Source organism: Arachis hypogaea, chromosome 11, assembly GCF_003086295.3.
Source record: "Arachis hypogaea cultivar Tifrunner chromosome 11, arahy.Tifrunner.gnm2.J5K5, whole genome shotgun sequence".
Taxonomy (NCBI): Eukaryota; Viridiplantae; Streptophyta; class Magnoliopsida; order Fabales; family Fabaceae; genus Arachis; species Arachis hypogaea.
In genome coordinates this window covers 87531784-87552733 of record NC_092046.1, presented here as the reverse complement: position 1 = coordinate 87552733, position 20950 = coordinate 87531784, and the positions used below count along the sequence as shown (strand labels likewise).

At 37.0% G+C, this 20950-nt stretch overlaps 1 non-coding gene across 1 annotated transcript; it reads right to left on the bottom strand.

Moving 5' to 3' along the window:
* Nucleotides 1–13952: 13952 nt before the first annotated feature.
* On the bottom strand, nt 13953–14056 carry LOC112724321 (small nucleolar RNA R71). The gene has a single exon (XR_003163489.1). It is a non-coding gene; the product is annotated as a small nucleolar RNA R71 (small nucleolar RNA).
* Nucleotides 14057–20950: the final 6894 nt, after the last annotated feature.

The window sequence follows — 20950 nt, the reverse complement described above, 5'->3', positions numbered from 1 at the left end:
AATGGTGAGAGTTCCTTCCGGGCTGGCAGATGCCCTCCGCTTCTTAGGAGATGAACAAGTTCCACATCATCATAGTCTTGGTGGGTAGAAGACGAGTGCCCGCCAACGGCAGCCTCTTCGGGAATGGGGGAAGCCTGCACCTCGGCCGGATTCTTTTCGGACATTGCGGTGTCTTGGGGAGAGGGCACAGCCTGATTCCCCTTCTCCCCAGAAGGGCCATCCGATTTCCCGGCGTCCTTCTCGTCGACCTTCTCGTCATCGCTGTCCTCCAAGAAGGTCTTGACTAAATTTTCGAGTCCAGTCACCGAGGCAGACATCTCCACTGTAACAGAAAAACCAATACGTTAGTCGTGAAGTCGGGAAGAACAAACCAAACAACGAACAATTTCAAAACACAAAGGTAGAACAGCTCACAAATATAATTCCTGGCGGACTCCCGTTCACCCATGAGGAGGTGGGGGTTCATGGGGTTCTTTCCAAAAATAGCAAACAACACATCGGCAATCCTTTTATTTACAGGGGACATTCCCTTGTAGGTCACCTTGATGAAAGAATTAGACCTCGCCTCGAAACTCCAATAAGTCGGGATGAGGCGTTCCCCCTCTAACGATAACCAAAAGGGATGGCGACCTTTAACAGGGCGTACTTTGAAGAATTTATCCTTGAACCCATGATAAGAGTCCTCGAACAGGCCAAATATCCTCTAGCCTTGGGCAGACCGGAAATACAAAAACCCTTTCCTCGCTTTCCCTTGTTTGGAGGGGTTGGTAAGGTTGAAAAAGAAGAGGAAGACATCCACTGACGCCGGCAGCTCGAGATATTCACAAACCATCTCGAAACAGCGGATAGAACCCCAGCTGTTCGGATGAAGTTGCGACGGCGACACGGATATCCGATTAAGGAGAGACATCCGGAAATAGGAGAACGGCAAGCGGACGCCAACCTGGGAAGAACGGAAATTAATCTCGTACAATCGCTCGTTGGGCGCAGGGACGAAGGTCTCGTAATTGGTCTCCTCATCTGTCCCCCCGCACAGATACCCGGCTTGCCGGAACTCCGTCAACTCCTCCAGATCCATCTGGTTCGGCGAGTCTTTTACGTCTGAGGTCACCCAGGCGTAGGGGTCATAGTTCGCCTCGGAGGTGGAAGCCCGGGAGACGATGCGAGGCATACCTACAGTGGGGGTACCACTCCATTAGTCTATGAGGTCGGGAGCCCGGAAAAACCCAAAAACTACGTTTATCCTATTCAACAATTAAGATCAAGCATGGCCAAAGCTACACCTATCCCGAAAGCCACCTAAAAACCTACCCTGGAATGGTACCCCTCCCCTAACACGCCTACCTAGCATCAAAAGATCATATAGCAACAAATTCCAAACAAGACAACAAGAACAAGCAAATACAAACAGCAAACACACAATAACAGAGCAGAAAAGAGAGAAGTCCGAGAATTACCTGAATTTGTTACGAAAGCTGGAAGGATGAGAGGAAGATGTTCGAAGAAACTACAACAACGCTCTAGAATTTCTGAGAGAAGAAGAGGGAGATAACAAGGAAATGGAAGAAACAGGAGCGTAAAAAGAAAAAGTGGGAGGTAAACTATTTAAAACTGCCACTCAGAAAGCGCGAAAGACTTGGGGGCAAAATAGTATTTACACACGGGGTTTTGCAACCCATTATGAGCATTAAATGCTCAGCGCGAGGAACGAAGCGATAAACGGTTGCCTCAGCAACCAAGAGACACGCGCGCAGGGAACATGTCCCTTCCACGAGCGGCCGACCTAACGATGATGAATGAAACGCGAAGTAACACGCCACTGATAGCTCCCATGACTATCACTGGCGCGTGGGGGCACTGTTACGGCTTGGCCCAAATCATCTACGGGTCGGCCCGACCCGGGCGTCACCCGACCCGGACGGTCACGGGTGAGGCATCCCGCAACCGACCCGGACACGCGTCCCAGCCAGCTCACCCGCAGCTGTAGGAGCACGTCCCAGAAAAGTGGGCCTACCCTTGTAGGGCCAACCCCTGACACAGTATATAAGGGGAAGGATTTACCCTTCCCCCAAGGTACGTCACATATCACATCACCCCTTTTTTGCCTGCACACTTACTGACAAGAGCGTCGGAGTGTCTTTGCAGGTGACACCCTCCCTTTTCACGGAGTGCTCGGGACCTCGCACACCCCTTGCCGGAAGTCCACGACCTGACGAGCCCCTACCATTTCCCAGGATTCCAACCCGAACCGTCCGATAACCGACCAACCGAACAAAATCTATTCTATAATTTCAATCTTCTTGATTTGCTAGATAATTTTATATTGTTTATATATAAATATTGAATTTACTTTTATTTGAAGTAATTGTTTATATTTAATTTGTTGAATTGTTTAATTTACATAATGAATATACACTTATATATAAATATTGAATTTACTTTTATTTGAATATACACTTATATTTAGATTATTGATTTCTTTAATCTCTAATTCACTTAAGATTATAATAAAAAAAATCTCAAACTTAATAAGTAATTCATAATGATGTATTTTGTATATTTAATTTTTTTTAATTGTTTATCCGATATTCAAAACTTTTTTTAATTCAGACTAGATCCAGGTTGTGCACCTAGTTGCAGTGGATGGGTTCTAATGGAGATATATAATTACACACACTAAACTTCGAAAAATAAATTTAAGTCGTTTACTATTCGGACAACTGCATACTTAACTAAGAACCTTACTTTATATTATATATAAATATCTAAAAGACTTGATTTATTAAAAAAAAAAATTGTCCTTTAATTATACGAAGTCATTATACATATCTACACTAAGACCAAAATTTTCTATTAATAGCTTGACCAGTGGAATTTTAATTGAGAGAATTTTCTAATTGACCTTATTAGCGCACAATTTTTTCTTTAAAATTTACACTTACATGTTTATATAGAAATATATAAAAAGAATTGGATTACCTATCTTTCTTTTATTATTGCTATAGATATATAGAGTATGATGTCAACAAAAAATTTTAAATTTTATTTTATCATATTTCAAATTGAATTAGTTCATATCTAATCTCAATTTGAAATGAATTTATTTAATTTTTTATCCAATTTTAATTAAAAATCAAATAAAAAACTAATAATAAAATATATTTTTAATTTATATTTAATATTTTTAATTATTTGTAATGATTATCTTTATTGGTGTTAGCAAATAATACAATAATGTTTCAATTGGAGTATTTATTTTATCAAATTAAATTCTATAATTTAATTATCAAAATAATAATTAAATAATTTTTTAACAAAAATTGAAATATATATTAGTGTGTGCTCTAATATATTCAATACTAAATGGATAATAAATTAGACATATTAAATTTACTAATAAAAAATATTATCTAAAAACACTCTTTAAATATTACAATATATATGATTTAGAATGAAATTTTATAAAATTTATTAAATAGGAATTTGTGCTTTTCTAAAATATAAGTATTTTATTTAAGAGTAAAGTGACAATTAGATTCTCGAAAATGTTGACTTTGGACTAATTTGTCTTTGAAGAAAAAAAAGTACTAACTAGGTCTTCTAAGATAACAAACAATGAACATAACGTTCTTCTGTTAATAAATAGTAGGACATGAAACTAAATTGTCTATGTATTTTGTTATTTACAGTGGTGCATGTATCTCGTTACTATCACATCAGTAGGAAAATAATGTAGTTTTGGACAGAAAAATATTTATTATCTTTTGAGTTTTCATATATTCTTTATCAACTACTCTCTATTTATCACAAATCCTATCAAAATAAGTAAAATTTCACTCCAAAAATTGTTATCTACATAACTATCTTTCATAAATACATATCAGAATAATTAATAATACATATAAGCATTATCATTAGATTTTAATTAATAAGTTAATAAAAAAAAATCATGTATCTATCATTTATTATCCTGAAAGACCAAATTAATATTTTTTTTTTAAAAAATTAATTTATTCAAAGTCAAAATCTTCAAGACCTAATTATTACTTTACTCTTTGTTTAAATCTATTATAAAAAAAAAGGTAACCTATGTACTACTCTATTAGTACTTTTAAAAGTTATAGAGGCCTGCTACACATACAAGTCTTTTTGACTTACAAGTTTTACAAGTTGCTACACATACGGGTCTTTTAATGCGTTATTCAGTTTCTAAACTTGCTTCGTTTTTTTTCGATTTTCATGGTTTCTGAAATCAAGCTTTGAAATCGTTTTGAAGATAATGGAATTTCAGAAATACACCCAAACGATTACAGAAATACACCCAAAAGGTTACAGAAATACACCCAAATGGTTACAGGAATTTACCCAAACGATTATAGAAATACACCCAAAGGATTACAGAAATACACCCAAAGGATTTAAGAAATACACCCAAAATTCGTTGAAGTACAACGATTATAGAAATACACCCAAAGGATTACAAAACTACACCTAAAATTCGTTGAAGTACACCTTATGCATAATTGAGAACTCTTTCTCTTTCTCCTCCTCATCTTCTGCTGCTTCTTCTTCTTCAAAAACGATTTCAGAGCTTGATATCAAAAAATAATGGAAATCGAGAATAACAAAGAAAGAAAACAGAGAGAAAAGCACGTAAATGAAGAAGGAGAAGAAGAGGAAGAAGAAGAGGAAGAAGAATGTCCAGCAAGAAGAAGAAGAAGGTGCAGTGAAATTGTGCAGTAACGGTTGAAGAAGGAGAAAGAGAAAGCAAGAAACGAAAGAAAAGAAGAAGAAGAGGAAGAGGAAGAAGAACGTGCAGTAACGATTCAAGCGCGTTAATATAATGACTTGTAAAGACTTGTATAAAAAAATGCTTGTATGTGGAGAATTTCTCAAAGTTATATACACTTTTAAAATTTAAAAGAACTAATAAAAGTCATTTTGTATTATATAATTAATTTATCCAAACAATTATTGTATTAATTAGCCACGCTACTTTTATTCAATTTTTAAATTTTTTATTTTATCTTTTTTTTTAATCCTGATATCCAAACTCTCTTCTTATATATCTAGCCCTTTTTTAAATTTAAATAAAAATACTTTATTTATTATTTTAAACTAAAGCAAGAACATTTACAATTTAAACATTACATTATGTTTTTATAATTACTGAATGTGAAAATAAATTTTAAATAGTTTATAAAAATTAAAGCAAATCTAGTTTTTTTTTAATGTATATTATCAGAAGAAAGAACTTTAGTCTGAGATAAATAAAAAAAAATTATGATAAAATTGACACAAATTAAAAAAGTATTACGTCAGAAAGTATATTAGAGATATAACTATTTATATGTTTCAAATAGTATTATAAAATTATATTAATATCTTCTAATAAAAAAACTATTGTTAGTCGAAAATATTATATTTCGAAGAGATACTGAATTCGAGATTTAGTAAGTTTGTATCTTAAAGAGTAAAGGTCTGTATCGAAAAAATTTATGGCAGGGAATATAAAGTAGGAACTAATCAGTGGATCTAGTCGAGGATATTGGCTGATATGTTCGAATCGAAGAGTTCAAATATCGAAGGTTGTTTTCAACAGTTATTTATGCTAGGCAAAAGGAGCAGGAACAGTTGTTTAAAGACTAAAGAATGTGAAAGTTACATCTCAATCTGATTGGTTGGAGATACTTATAAATATGAGAAGACTCGAAGGGATGAGAGTTAGAATTTTTTCAGAAAACACTCAAGTACACTCACATTCCAAAGACTTTCTGAGTCTGCCTCGAGTTTTATAGGGTTCCTTCCATTATTTTTACTCTTTCATTTATATTTTCTGTCATCTTTAATTTCTTTGCAAATTTACTTTTCAAAGCAACATTTAATTTCTTTGTTAAATTTTACGTTTCAATATTTTTTTTTTAATTTCAAAAGACCTTTGATTTGATCGAAGGCATTTTACTATTTTTATTTAAATTTAATGTAATTTATTTCAGTCAATTTATTTTTGAAATTGCTTGGGTTGTCTTTCAGATTTTTTTATTTTGTTTAATCGAAAGGTCCTTTAATACACATTTAAAAAGCTAGTACTCACATAGAGGAGTAGGTTTTGTAAAACTCCGAATTTCGAAAAGTTATTAATAAATTATTTGTGATCAGATATATTTATTTAAAATTATATTTTTAGAGATTTGTATATATAAGTTGAGTAAATTCTTATTTATTCAGAGTTTTTAAAATTAAAAAATAATGAGTATTTTATATATTTTAGTTTTAATATATAGATTTTTAACCCTATTTTATAAATAAAGGAGAATTAATTTACTCATCTCCAAATTTTATAAAATTGGTATTTAACTAAAAATTATTTAAAGATTATTAATTAAAAGGTATTTTTAAAGATGGATACTTTATATTTAATTTGATGTTTACTATTATCTTACTTTTTATTTATTTCATAAAATTACACTACTATCCCAATTTTTAATAAAAATTACCTAAACTACCTTAATCCTACCCTTCTACCCCCACCGTCTTTTCCTTCCCCAAACCCTAATAACACCTACCAGCTTCAGACAAAAAGAAACAAAGGAAGAAAGAAGAAAAGGAAAAGAAAGAAAAAAAAAAGAAAGGGGATCTGGGAAGGGGGCCCGAGGGAGAAGAAAGGGATGAGAGGAGAGGGGAATCCGAGAGAGAGGAAGGGAGCGCCAGGGGAGGAGAAGCTCACCGCCGTCAACCTTGCCGCCGTCGTCATCCAGGGAGCTGCCACTCCTGGTCATCGTCGCTGAGCTCGTCAACCCCGTCGCCGTCGTTTGTCCTTGCCACTGCTAGCTGCGCCGTTGCAAGGAGAGGGAGTCGCACCGTCAACCGCGTCGCCGCCCAGACCGCGTCCGTTCCGTTCAGCCACCACTGCTGCTGTCGTGTGGGTGAGAGGGAGAAGCTGAGAAATTCTCAGCTGCGAGAACCAGAGGCGCGAGAGAAGGGATGACGCGATTAACGAAGGAAAGGGAAAAGGGTTTCACCGCCGTGGTGTCCTGCCACCACTGCTGCCTCCGATCGGAGCCCTAGCCACCGGAGCCCCTACCGTCACCATTGCATGTGAGAGGAGGAGATGACGTTGCTGATTCTGATTTTGCCCAAGTCCCTCATCGTTATTGGAATCACGAACCAGAGGTGGAAGGAGGTGTTCCTCCATCGCCAGCCAGCCACCAAGCTATGACCAAATTGGAGACGTTGTTTCTATTACCTTCCGTTTTAGTAAGCTTATGAAGAAATTGCTCTGTTTCTGCCCTGTATCACCTTGCTCCGCAATTGTTTCTGATTCAATTAGTTTTTCAGAGTCATTATTATCATTGTTCGGCATTGCCGCCCTTGTCTAGAGCTATTAAATGTTTCTGCTGTGAGAATATTACTAGAATCGCTGCTGTTGCCACGAATTGCGAATACAGGGGATTCCTGCGTCAAATCCTGCTATTACGACATCGAGGTAGGGGTTTGTCTTAAAACTTAATTTTATCTTACAGAGTTGTTATAAATAGATATCGATGTGAAAAATTTATTTCTGTGATTATATTTGTCCTATGGATGTGGCTGTTGCTGTATTGAATTACAAATTACTTCAGTGACGTATGATTATTAGTAAAAGAGTGGTTTGTAAAGTTATTTGATTTAATGTTATAAAATGTGGTTTTTTTTCTGGTCTTGGAGTTAGTTTGTTAATGTAACTGAGTCAGTTTTCGAAATGATTTGAGATGTGAAAATGGATGGATTTTTGGAAGCGGGTTGGTTTTAAATTAGCTTGATTTTATAAATTACTTAATATTGGAGATGGGTTTTATTTTGAAGAAAAGACTTATTATTGGAAGTGATTCAATTTGAAAATAGTTTGATTTTAGAAGTAGATGAATTTTGGAAAAAATGATTGAGACTTGGGAATAGTTGAGAAAGGTTTGAAAAATGTTTTGGATGGGACCCGAAAAGGGTAGCAGAAATCCGAGTTTTAGAGGAGATGCTGTCGAAATTTTATAAAATTAGAAGTTTCATTTGAAGTAGTTATTTTAAAAGGTTTAATTTTAAGCATTATATGGTTTAAGATTACTTTATTTATCAAAGGAAGAGTTATGTTTTGGATTGGAAATTGTTAGTGAATGGAATGGAAAGAAGGATGATGATGATTTTTTTTGAAATATGATTTTTGAATATATTGAGCTTGAGAGTTTTATCTCTCTCATGTCAGCTTGGGGTGCTGTCTCTTCTCCCCATGTCAGCTTGGGATTCGTCCCATGGATATTATTGAGCTTGGGGCGTTCTTTTTTCCATGTCAGCTTGGGGATTTTCTCCATGGTATATTGTGAGCTTGAGAACATGTCGGGATGGCTACGTAACCGACAGTTGATATCAACAGCCATAGGATAGGCATTCATCATATGCATTTGTATGCTTTGCTTGAGTTTGAATTTGTTTGGGTCTGCCTAATTGCTTAACTGTTATTAACTACAATCTGAGCTATTTGCTGTAATTGTAATCTATACTTGTGTTTTCCTTGTATGTTTTTGCTTGTATTTGTTTCTGTTGTGGTACCTTTGAGTTTGGATATTTGATGATGAGATGATGATTTGGTTGTCATGTTGTTTGAGTCGCTGAGTTGAAAGCTGTGTTTGGTTTCTGATGGACTTATTAGTAGAGTATGAAAAATCAAGCTGGTTCAGCATAAACTTAATGAATCTATGTTTGGAACAGATTGGTCATTCATACTGTTAGGAAACTTTTAATTTTCTTTTATAGGAAAAACTGTGCTTTGGATTTCTGGATATTTAATCACTGAGTTTGAAAAACAGTTTACCTACTAAATATCTTCTTATAATAAACTCTGAAAATCTGTGGTGAGACCATGTGGTTAAGTTTTCACTCCCCTACAGACTTTTCTTTTCAGGAAACGGGCGAAAAAGCTTATGAAGAGTAGTTGAGTTTAGCTTATGCGATAGAAGATGTTTTAGTTTAGTTACCATTATTCTTCCCTCGCCATTAATATTATAACCTTTGCAAGAGGGATAGGAGTTTTGATATGTGAAGTTTATATATTGGTATGATATATATATATATATATATATATATATATATATATATATATATATATATATATATATATATATATATATATATATATATTATTTGTAAGTATTGTAAATTGTATTGAAAAGTATGGATGTATGTTTTGAAAATTCGGTTTAAGATTTAAACAGGCTCATATTTTAGTATTAAATATTTTAAGAGTCGTAATACCCGAGTTAACAGAGTGGCGCAGCCGGAAGTGTGACTTTTGATAGTTTGGGTGTTACATTATGGTATCAGAGCAGTCCTTCCTGTAGAGCCTAAGGAATGGACTGACTATGCTTCATTGCATACTCTGAGTTGTCTTTCCTTACGAGTTTTGTATTCTTTTGGATCGATTGAAAGCTTATTTGATGTCTCATGCCTCGTGGATTTTGTTTAGGACTCCCTTAATTTAAAATTCTTTCTCATATAACTTGATTTCTTTTTCAGTACACCTTAATATTCTTGAATGTCCCTAGATGATGGAGATTTCAAGTGTATTCTTGAAACTTTGATGTAATTTTTTAAAACAAGTTTTAGATTTCCTTCTTAAGAAATTTTAAATCAATTTTTCTCGCTTAATTGCTTCTATAGCTATTCTTTAAATTTGACAAGTTGTTTTAAAGTTGGCATGTGCTATTTTAAATGAAGTTTTGAAAAGCTTCTTTATTTATCGGAAACCTGTTTGTTTGCAACGCACCACTTATTTCCTTTACTAACCTATAAGCAAATTGTACCTCGGAATTTCTTTTCTAAATGGAGTTTGAATATGAACTTTGAAAGTTTGTGTAGTTTAAAACTTTACCCCAGACTTTCCTTTCCAACAAAATTGAACACCTTCCAACTTTGCCACGATTCCATTGCATAACCTTATTTGATTTAGTACTTAGATATCTTTCGAAAATGGTGAGACATTATTTTGGCCTTAACACAATTGATTTTCATTTTTTTTAAACCTCACCTATTTTGTCTTTTACTTGGAAACTGTTTGGACGAAATGCAATTAAATTTTCTTTGACCATATTGCAGTTTTGATATATGTTTCTGTTATCCTTTTGCAAAATGCGAACTGCATATCTTTTCTTTTAGAACATAAGGTGATATTTCTTAAGTCTTCATTCTTTATGTTCAAATGTATTAGGAGGTGTTTTTAATCATAAATTTTTAAACCTTGTGAGCGTTATCACTAACTCTTGTTAATCTTCTTCTATGATTTTATACCTCTTTAACTCAGCTTGACTTTGTTTCAAACTATCACACTGCTTTTCTTTTTGTTGTTCCTGTCGGTTTTCTCTAATTCAGGCGTTGTTCCTGAGGTCGCCAAACTAATTTCTCCTTCCGAACCTCTTCATTCCTTGTACATCCTTAGTTACTTGTGACCTCAACAAATCTTTCAGATCCTTGCGGATATTGTCGTTGTCGCTTGTCCTTTTTCTAAAGTTTAATACCCTTCTAATTAAACTCGAGGATTGTTTTAATGTCACGTGCGACCTTTAGGTATAGTAACGCGATGCATTGGTTCTTTAAGAAGTGGTTTATGAATATGGAAGGTAAACCGGTAAGTGTGCAACATTATGAGTAGTTGTGAGAGTTTTATTCCTTGAGAAAGAGTTGCAGATGTTAAGACTTGTAACGGGTTATTGATGCCAAGGCATCTTAGGCTAGTTTCACTAGTATTTTTCTGTTAGTTTTAGTGGTTTTATGCATTTTCTTGAGCTTAAAGTAACCAAGAATGGTTAAAAGAATAACAAAGCAATGAACCATCCAAACAATATGATTTTGATGCAAATTCCATGATTTTTAGTTATATTACTTGAATGCTATGAATGGAAGATTTCTCATGAAATTTTGCAAGACTTTGATGCAATTGTTTGGATGATTTCAGGGAAGAAGAGGCTAAGCAAGGAAGCAACAAAATCAATAAAGGAAGCTTGAATATCACATGTGGAGTTTAAGTTCCAGTTTAAGCCTAAACTGGAGCTTAAACGCCAGAATCATGAAGGCTAAGAAATGCTGGAATTGAAGTTTAACCTCCAGTTTAACCTTAAACTGGAGGTTAAACGCCAGAATGGAAGTCTCACCAAAGAAGCATGCCCACGTTTAACCTCCAGTGTTGCTTTCTCCATTTCCACGTTTAAGCTCCAGTTTAACCTTAAACTGGAGCTTAAACGTGTTCGACACCTCCAGGGCTACCTTTCTCCTCTTCCACGTTTAAGCTCCAGTTTAACCTTAAACTGGAGCTTAAACGTGTTCGACCTCCAGGATGGCTTTCTCCTCTTCCACGTTTAAGCTCCAGTTTAACCTTAAACTGGAGCTTAAACGTGTTCGACACCTCCAGGGCTACCTTTCTCCTCTTCCACGTTTAAGCTCCAGTTTAACCTTAAACTGGAGCTTAAACGTGTTCGACCTCCAGGATGGCTTTCTCCTCTTCCACGTTTAAGCTCCAGTTTAACCTTAAACTGGAGCTTAAACGTGTTCGACCTCCAGGGCTGCCCTTCCTATCTCCACGTTTAAGCTTCAGTTTAACCTTAAACTGAAGCTTAAACGTGTTCGACTACATGACTCTCCAGGGCTGCCTTCTTCCATTTCCACGTTTAAGCTTCAGTTTAACCTTAAACTGAAGCTTAAACGTGCTTCTACAAAAGGCTTCACTGGAAGTGTCTGGCGTTTAAGCTGCAGTTTAAGCTTAAACTGCAACTTAAACGCCACTCTTGGAAAAGGTTTCTGGGCCAACAATATTGCGGTTTAAGTTAGTATTTGAGCACAAACATTAACTTAAACTTACTCTGGCATGAAACCCAAGTGAATATCATGGTTTATGGGATTGGGCCTGAAGGATTGATGAGTCTGAAATTTCAATTTATTGAGTCATGTGTCATTATTTGATTATCACTAAGTTGGCTCAATGAATGTTACAGAATTTGGATCAACAGCCTCATCAAGATTATGGATCATAAACCCAAGGCAAAAGGAAAGCAGGGAGAGGCCTCAAAGCCCAAGAAACACAACAGAAGCTCAATATAGAAAGTGTATAAATAGGATAGAATTTAAGTTAGAGAGGATTTTTACTTTCACTTTTAGCTAGTTTTCATATCTTTGTAATTGAATTCAGAGCTATGACTCACTAAACCCCCTTTCATTGGGTTAGGGAGCTCTATTGTAATTCAATGAATCAATAATAGTTTATCTTCTTCTTCAATCTTTTCTCTTGAATTTTGTTAGAAAGCTTCTCGATCTAATTCCATTGGGTAGTTGTCTTGGGAAAGAAACTACCCATAATTGGAATCCTTCGGAACCTTGGGAAAGGAATGGAGGATTCATGCTAGAGAAGCTTTCTCACAGTGAATTGGATTGGGGTTTGGATGGATATTGTGACATGTAATCCTACCAAATTGTGGTTTATGAAACTTTGTGGTATAATCAGTGATCGAGCATCATCTCTTCTTATGAACATTTAAACCAAGGGATTGGGAATTTGTTCATTTTTAGAGAGAATTGGTGAGCCAAGGGATTGGGATCCAATCATATAAGATTGCCAAGCAAAATTCAATGAACGCATTGCTTGAGGAAGAGATAAACATATTTTGATTCGGAGATCTCAATATCTCCTATAACCCAATGAATCCCCCATTTCTGATTTCCATCTTCTCTTTACATTCTGCAACTCAATTCATGCAATCACCCCCATTCCCTTTTAATTTCAACAATTTAGTTTCTGCTCTTTAATTCATGCAATTTAAGATTCCGCCATTTCAATTTCTTGTCATTTACTTTTCCCGCCAATTTTATATTCCGCAATTCTCATCTCAATCTTGATTCCGCTCAACTAGAACACACTTCTAATCCGAATTGCTCACTCAACCAATCCTTGTGGGATTCGACCTCACTCTATTGTGAGTTTTTACTTGACGATAACCGGTGCACTTGCCGGAAGGAATTTTGCCGGTCGTGCAATTTCCTAAATCGTAGCATAACTAGTTTATGCGCATCAAGTTTATGGCGCCGTTGCCGGGGATTGGTTTTCGATTGACAATTCTCAAATTGGAAGTTAACTAGATTGAGCATTTTTTTTGTTTTGATTAATTCAGTACAAGTTACTTGTTGAATTTTAATTTCTGCACTCTGTTACATGCTTTCTTTCTTTATGCCTTTAAATTCAAGCAACTAACTCACTGACTCACTAACTGTTTGATTTAATTCCTCAATTTCTCTAACCATACTCTTCCATTAACCAAGAGTATTTCACTTGTTTGTTGCCTGTGCTGTGTTCTTGTATGACAGGTAGGAGAGGAGAGACATCAACTCCTCCATATACCGAACCAGAGAGGACCCTTCATAGACTTAGAAGGGAAGCAAGAGGGAAGAGAGTACTGGGAGAAGAAGAATCTGAAGGAGAATCTGAGGATAATTTTGAGGAAGCTCTAGATCTCAACATGGATAGAGAAGTTCACAACCATGAGAGAGCTGATGGAAACAATGCCATTCCTGAGAGGAGGGTTCTTAGTTCATACATAAACCCAACCTCTGGGAATTGTGGTAGCAGCATCCAGAAACCACCCATTCAGGCCAACAATTTTGAGCTCAAACCACAGCTAATATCACTTGTGGAGAATCATTGTTCATTTGGTGGGAGTGCTAATGAAGATCCCAACCAACATCTCACAAAATTCCTGAGAATTTGTGACACTGTGAAGTCCAATGGAGTCCAGGAAGATGCCTATAAACTGCTTTTGTTCCCATTTTCACTTAGGGACAAAGCAGCTAAGTGGCTGGAATCATTCCCAAGGGGGAGTCTAACAACATGGGATGAGGTGGAAAGCAAGTTTCTGGCACGTTTCTACCCCCCACAAAAGGTCAATAGGCTTCGATCTGAGGTTCAGACTTTTAGACAACAAGATGGTGAAACTCTCTACGAGGCATGGGAGAGATTCAAGGATTTGACAAGGAAATGCCCACCAGACATGTTCCATGATTGGGTGCAATTGCATATTTTCTATGATGGACTCTCTTATGAATCAAGGAAGGCTGTAGACCATTCATCAGGAGGTTCATTGAACAGGAAAAAGACTGTGGAAGAAGCCATTGAAGTGATTGAGACAGTGGCTGAGAATGAGTACTACTATGCATCAGAGAGGCACAACACTAAGGGAGTCATGGAACTGAACCATGTTGATACAATTCTAGCCCAAAACAAGGTGTTTGCCAAGCAACTAGCAGAGCTTACCAGGCAATTAGAAACAAAGCAAGTGGCTGCAATACACACACAAGATCAAGAGGAAGTAAGCATTGAAGGAGGTGATTGGGAAGAGGCCAACTATGTGGGAAACCAACAAAGGCAATCATATGATCCACATTCCAACACTTACAACCCAGGATGGAAAAATCACCCAAACTTTGGGTGGGGGAACCAACAAACCCAACCACAAAACCACAAACCTTACAACCACAACCAACATAACAATTCCACATACCAAAACTCCAACCAAAGATCATACCAAGCCACACAAAACACTTACTCCCAACCATCATATCATGGCCAAAATAATCAACCTACCCAACCTAATCCGAACCAACAATTTCAAGATCAATTAAACCGGATAGAAGGAATGCTTGCAACCATGAGTCAAGACATAACCGAATTGAAAGCTTTTAAGGAAGAAGTAAATTCTAACCTGCAAAACCAAGGAGCTGCCATCCAGAAGCTAGAAAATCAAATTTTGTATTTGTCTAAGCAAACCCCTGGGACAAGCGTTTCTCATGCTGCCAAGGCTATTGCAAGGGAAGAATGTAAGGCCATAACCCTCAGAAGTGGAAAGAATCTAAAGGAGATCTCAAACGAAACCACAGAGGATGAAGCAAGGGAACATGTGAGAGACAAGGAACAAGGACAATCTTTTACACCGTCCGCAACTAAAGAAAAAGAAAAAGAGGTCCTGAAGCCTTATACACCTAAAGCACCATATCCTCAACGTTTGATGAAAAGTGAAAAGGATGGTCAATTCTCCAGGTTCTTGGAGATTTTCAAGAAGCTCCAAATCAACATTCCGTTTGCTGAGGCAATAGAGCAAATGCCGCTCTATGCAAAATTCTTAAAAGAATTAATGACCAAGAAGAGAAGCTGGAGAAATGAGGAAACTGTGTTGTTAACTGAAGAATGCAGTGCCATCATTCAGCACAAATTGCCTCAGAAATTGAAGGACCCAGGCAGTTTCCAAATCCCCTGCATCATAGGAGAAGTCATGGTGGAGAAGGCCTTGTGTGACTTAGGGGCCAGCATCAATTTGATGTCTCTAACAATGATGAGAAGAATGAAGATTGAGGAAGCCAAACCAACAAGAATGGCCCTCCAATTGGCAGATCGAACTTTTAAATTCCCTCATGGGATAGTTAAGGATTTGTTGGTGAAAGTGGGAGATTTTATATTTCCTGCTGATTTTGTGGTGTTAGATATGGAGGAAGAAGCCAAAGCTTCAATAATTCTGGGAAGACCCTTCCTAGCTACTGCTGGAGCCATCATAGATGTACAAAAGGGTGAACTCACTCTTAGACTACATGATGAGAAATTGGTGTTTAACGTATTCAAGGCAATGAGCTATCCATCAGAATCACTAAGGGAATGCATGAGGGTTGATGTAGTGGACATTGCAGTACAAGAAACTTTTGAGGAAACAATAAAGGAAGTGGCAGAGGAGGAGTTCACCAAGGATATTGAAGTTAGTGACATCAAGGCTGCTGAAACAACCATGCCAAGCATGCCAGAGAGAGTAAAAGAAGAGAAGGAAGCACCAAAACCTGAGCTCAAAGCATTGCCCCCTAATCTCAAGTATGCATACTTGGGTAGTGATGAGAGTCACCCTGTTATCATTAGCTCTGCCCTGAGCCAAGAACAGGAAGAAGAATTGATCAAGGTGCTACAAACTCATCAAGATGCCATTGGATGGACCCTAGCCGATTTGAAGGGGATAAGTTCATCCATATGCATGCATAAAATCTTGTTAGAAGAGGATGCTAGACCCTCCATTCAAGCTCAGAGAAGATTGAATCCCGTCATGAAAGAAGTGGTACAAAAGGAAGTCATGAAGTTATGGCAGGCAGGGGTAATCTACCCCATTTCTGATAGCCCATGGGTTAGTCCCATCCATGTAGTTCCCAAGAAAGGTGGCATAACTGTGGTGCCAAATGAGAAGAACGAACTCATACCCACAAGAACCGTCACTGGGTGGAGGATGTGCATAGACTACAGGAAGCTCAATGAAGCCACCAGAAAGGATCATTTCCCACTGCCATTCATGGATCAGATGCTTGAAAGGCTTGCCGGACAGGCTTACTATTGCTTTTTGGATGGATATTCAGGCTACAACCAAATAGTAGTTGATCCTAGAGATCAAGAGAAAACATCATTTGTTTGTCCATATGGAGTTTTTGCTTATAGACGCATGCCCTTTGGATTGTGCAATGCACCTGCCACTTTCCAAAGATGCATGCTGTCCATCTTTTCGGACATGATTGAAAAATTTATTGAGATCTTCATGGACGATTTTTCTGTGTTTGGAGATTCTTTTCCTAGCTGCCTACACCACCTTGCCTTGGTGCTTAAGAGGTGCCAAGAGACTAACCTAGTATTAAACTGGGAAAAGTGTCATTTCATGGTCACAGAAGGAATAGTCCTTGGCCACAAAATCTCTAATAGAGGCATTGAGGTGGACAGAGCTAAGGTGGAACTCATTGAAAAATTACCTCCACCAAGTAATGTCAAGGCAGTTAGGAGTTTTTTGGGACACGCTGGTTTTTACAGTGCAATTTGGATAAGCGCACAAAGCACATATATAAATGAGTGCTTTCCTGATGAACAACTCATGGTAATTCACAAAGCACCCTGGTTTGCAGACATAGCAAACTTCAAGGCCACTGGGAGTTTACCGTTGGAATTTAACAAACATCAAAGGAAGAAATTGGTAAATGATGCCAAATACTTCATCTGGGACGAACCATACTTGTTCAAAAAATGTTCCGATGGCATACTCAGAAGATGCATATCCGAGGAAGAAGGAAGGGAAGTCTTATGGGACTGCCATGGCTCCACTTATGGAGGACATTTTGCAGGAGAAAGAACAGCAGCTAAGGTGTTGCAGTGTGGTTTTTATTGGCCCACTATCTTCAAAGATGCAAAAGAATTAGTGAAGCACTGCCATGAATGCCAGAAAGCGGGGAACCTGCCAAGAAGAAATGAAATGCCACAACAATTCATTCTGGAACTTGAATTGTTTGATGTATGGGGGATAGATTTCATGGGACCCTTTCCCTCCTCATACTCAAATAATTACATTCTTGTGGCAGTAGACTATGTCTCCAAATGGGTTGAAGCAATAGCAACTCCAACCAATGATAATAAGATAGTCATGAACTTCCTCAGAAAACACATTTTTTGCCGTTTTGGGGTTCCAAGAGCAATCATCAGTGATGGAGGAAGCCACTTCTGCAACAAACCATTAGAGGCGTTGCTTCTAAAATATGGAGTCAAACACAAGGTAGCCACACCATACCATCCACAGACAAGTGGGCAAGCCGAAATATCTAACAGAGAACTCAAAAGGATCCTGGAAAAGACTGTGGGAACTTCAAGGAAGGACTGGTCGATTAAGCTAGATGATGCTCTTTGGGCATATAGGACAGCTTTCAAAACACCAATTGGAATGTCTCCTTACCAACTAGTATATGGAAAAGCTTGCCATTTGCCACTGGAGTTGGAGCACAAGGCATACTGGGCCTTGAAACTTTTGAACTTGGACAACAAAGCTGCTGGAGAAAGAAGGATGTTGCAAATTCAAGAGTTGGAAGAATTCAGAGCGGAAGCTTATGAGAATGCCAAAATTTACAAAGAAAGAGCAAAGAAGAAGCATGACAGCAACATAGCCCCAAGGAAATTTGAAGAAGGACAAAAAGTATTGCTCTACAATTCTAGGCTGAAGCTATTTCCAGGGAAGCTAAAATCAAGGTGGTCTGGACCATTTCTTGTCACCAAGGTCTCCAAATATGGACAAGTAGAAATCATGGAAGAAAAGTCACAACGAACCTTCATTGTGAACGGTCAAAGACTCAAACATTACTTGGGAGATGTGGAAGAGAAGGACAAAGTAAATATCACCTCAACTGAGGAAGCTGACCGTCAAGCTAATGACGTTAAAGAAGTGCTTGTTGGGAGGCAACCCAACCTGAGGTAATACCCTTTTGCTGTTTCTTTTATTTGTTTCAATAAAAAGGGTGAAGTAGTTTCTGTGCATTGCAAAGAATTAAGTTTGGTGTTTCACACCAAACAATGAATTCGTGGATCAATAATTCAAAGGGGAATGTGTGACTCTAAGTTTGGTGTTCCACCATAAAGATCAACTGAACACAACAACCTTTGAATTATATGAAAGGAACAACCATTCTAAGCAGCCACAGAAATGCTTAAAACCCTTAGCAGCAACTTCATTCCAAAGAGAACTCAAGGATTCAAAGCACAGAGAAGTACGTGGGAGACTAAGTTTGGTGTTCACACACCAACTTAAGACTCAGACACTTACCCACACATAGTTGAGCTAACCACTCAAGTGCTTGAGAAGCAAGCAACTTCATCACTCTTTGCAGGAAAGGAAACAAGGATCTTAAAGCATGAAGCAACATTTAAGAGAAGAAGGAGAAATCAAATTGTTTCCTGGCAACAAAGAGAAAACAAGGAATTTCACAAGGTGGTATTGTTCATTGATAATTCTTTAAAAAGGGCAAACAAAAGCATGCTTGTTCTGGTTTAAACTGTAAATGTTGAATCTTTCTGGAATGTGAAGTTTTTAGTATATTTGTTTGTTTATTGCTTTGAATAAAGTGAATGCCTAGATGTTTGGATATAACTTCACCTTCTTAAACAAGTGCTTGCCATGCTTGTTCTGTTTCCTAAAATAAAAGAAAAGTTTGAACAAAAGTAACTTGGCTCAATTAGTGACAAATCAAGTAGAATTAAGTGGTGGTATGCATGCTTGATTGTTTAATCAGATCACTGGAAATAGAGTGTAGAATTATCATTTTTTATGTAGAAATTGAAAACTGTCTATGGATCTTGATGAATAAATGTCTTTGGCCATGAAAAAGAAAGAAAAAGAAGAAGAAAAAGCCACTGAAAAAGGGCAACCAAAAAGAAAAAAAAAATTGAGAAAATAAGCTAGGCACCAATGGTTTGAACTTCTGAGACAAATGCCTGTGGTGTTTATGTATTAAGGATATGCTTGGATGAATAGGTTCTAAGGAGTGTTTCAACACTTGGTAACTTGGGTTAACTAACCCGGGATTATCAACCAAAAGTCCATTATCAAGAGCAACCTAAATACAAAACATTTAGTCACACAAAGAGGTGCTGGGCACCAATGTCTCAAGAAGAAATGTGAACTAAAATGCCTGAAGTGGATATGTGTAGTGCACTGATAAGAAAAAGAAAATGCCAAAGGCTTGTGCAACACATGACACTAAGCAAACAAGGAGCAAAGGAGCTCTAAGAAAAAGAAAAGAAAAACAAAGAAGAGAAAAGTGCCAAGGACATAAGAATAACAAGAGGCCATAGCAGTGTTTGATGGATGCAATGAAAAAGTGATAATCTTACCGGATAAGAATGAAAAAGTGATGCTGCAACTTTCTGCATAAAACCCTTCTGATGAACTTCAAATGCTTGCTAATATAGCCAATGTAATTGCTTTCTGTTTCATACTTTCTTCTTAAATAACTCAGGACTTGCTTAGGGACAAGCAAGTATTAAGTTTGGTGTTGTGATGCCAAGGCATCTTAGGCTAGTTTCACTAGTATTTTTCTGTTAGTTTTAGTGGTTTTATGCATTTTCTTGAGCTTAAAGTAACCAAGAATGGTTAAAAGAATAACAAAGCAATGAACCATCCAAACAATATGATTTTGATGCAAATTCCATGAGTTTTAGTTATATTACTTGAATGCTATGAATGGAAGATTTCTCATGAAATTTTGCAAGACTTTGATGCAATTGTTTGGATGATTTCAAGGAAGAAGAGGCTAAGCAAGGAAGCAACAAAATCAATAAAGGAAGCTTGAATATCACATGTGGAGTTTAAGTTCCAGTTTAAGCCTAAACTGGAGCTTAAACGCCAGAATCATGAAGGCTAAGAAATGCTGGAATTGAAGTTTAACCTCCAGTTTAACCTTAAACTGGAGGTTAAACGCCAGAATGGAAGTCTCACCAAAGAAGCATGCCCATGTTTAACCTCCAGTGTTGCTTTCTCCATTTCCACGTTTAAGCACCAGTTTAACCATGGTGTGGGTCCAATGAGAAATCTTCCATTCATAGCATTCAAGTAATATAACTAAAAACTCATGGAATTTGCATCAAAATCTTCATGTTGAATGATTTAAGACAAGCATGACTATTTGGCCCAAATGATTACTTAAGGCTCAAGAAAATGCATAAAACAACTAAAAATAAAAGAAAAAGGCTAGTGAAACTAGCCTAAGATGCTTTGGCATCACAACACCAAACTTAATCCTTGCTTGTCCCCAAGCAAGTTCTGAATTATTGAGAAGAAAGAATGAAACAGAAAGTAAATTCATTAGCCATATCAGTAAGTAATTGACATTGATTAATGGGGTGTTCATGCAGAAAGTTGTTGCAGCATCACTTTATTGTTTCTTAGGTAAGAATGTCACTTTTTATGTTTCCACTAAAACACTGCTTATGGCCTCTTGTTATTCACATATCCTTGGCAAGTTTCTTTTCTTTGTTTTTTCTTTTTCTTTGAGCTTATTTGCTCCTTGTTGCTCAGTGTCATGTGTTGCTCAAGCCTTTGGCATTTTCTTTTTCTTA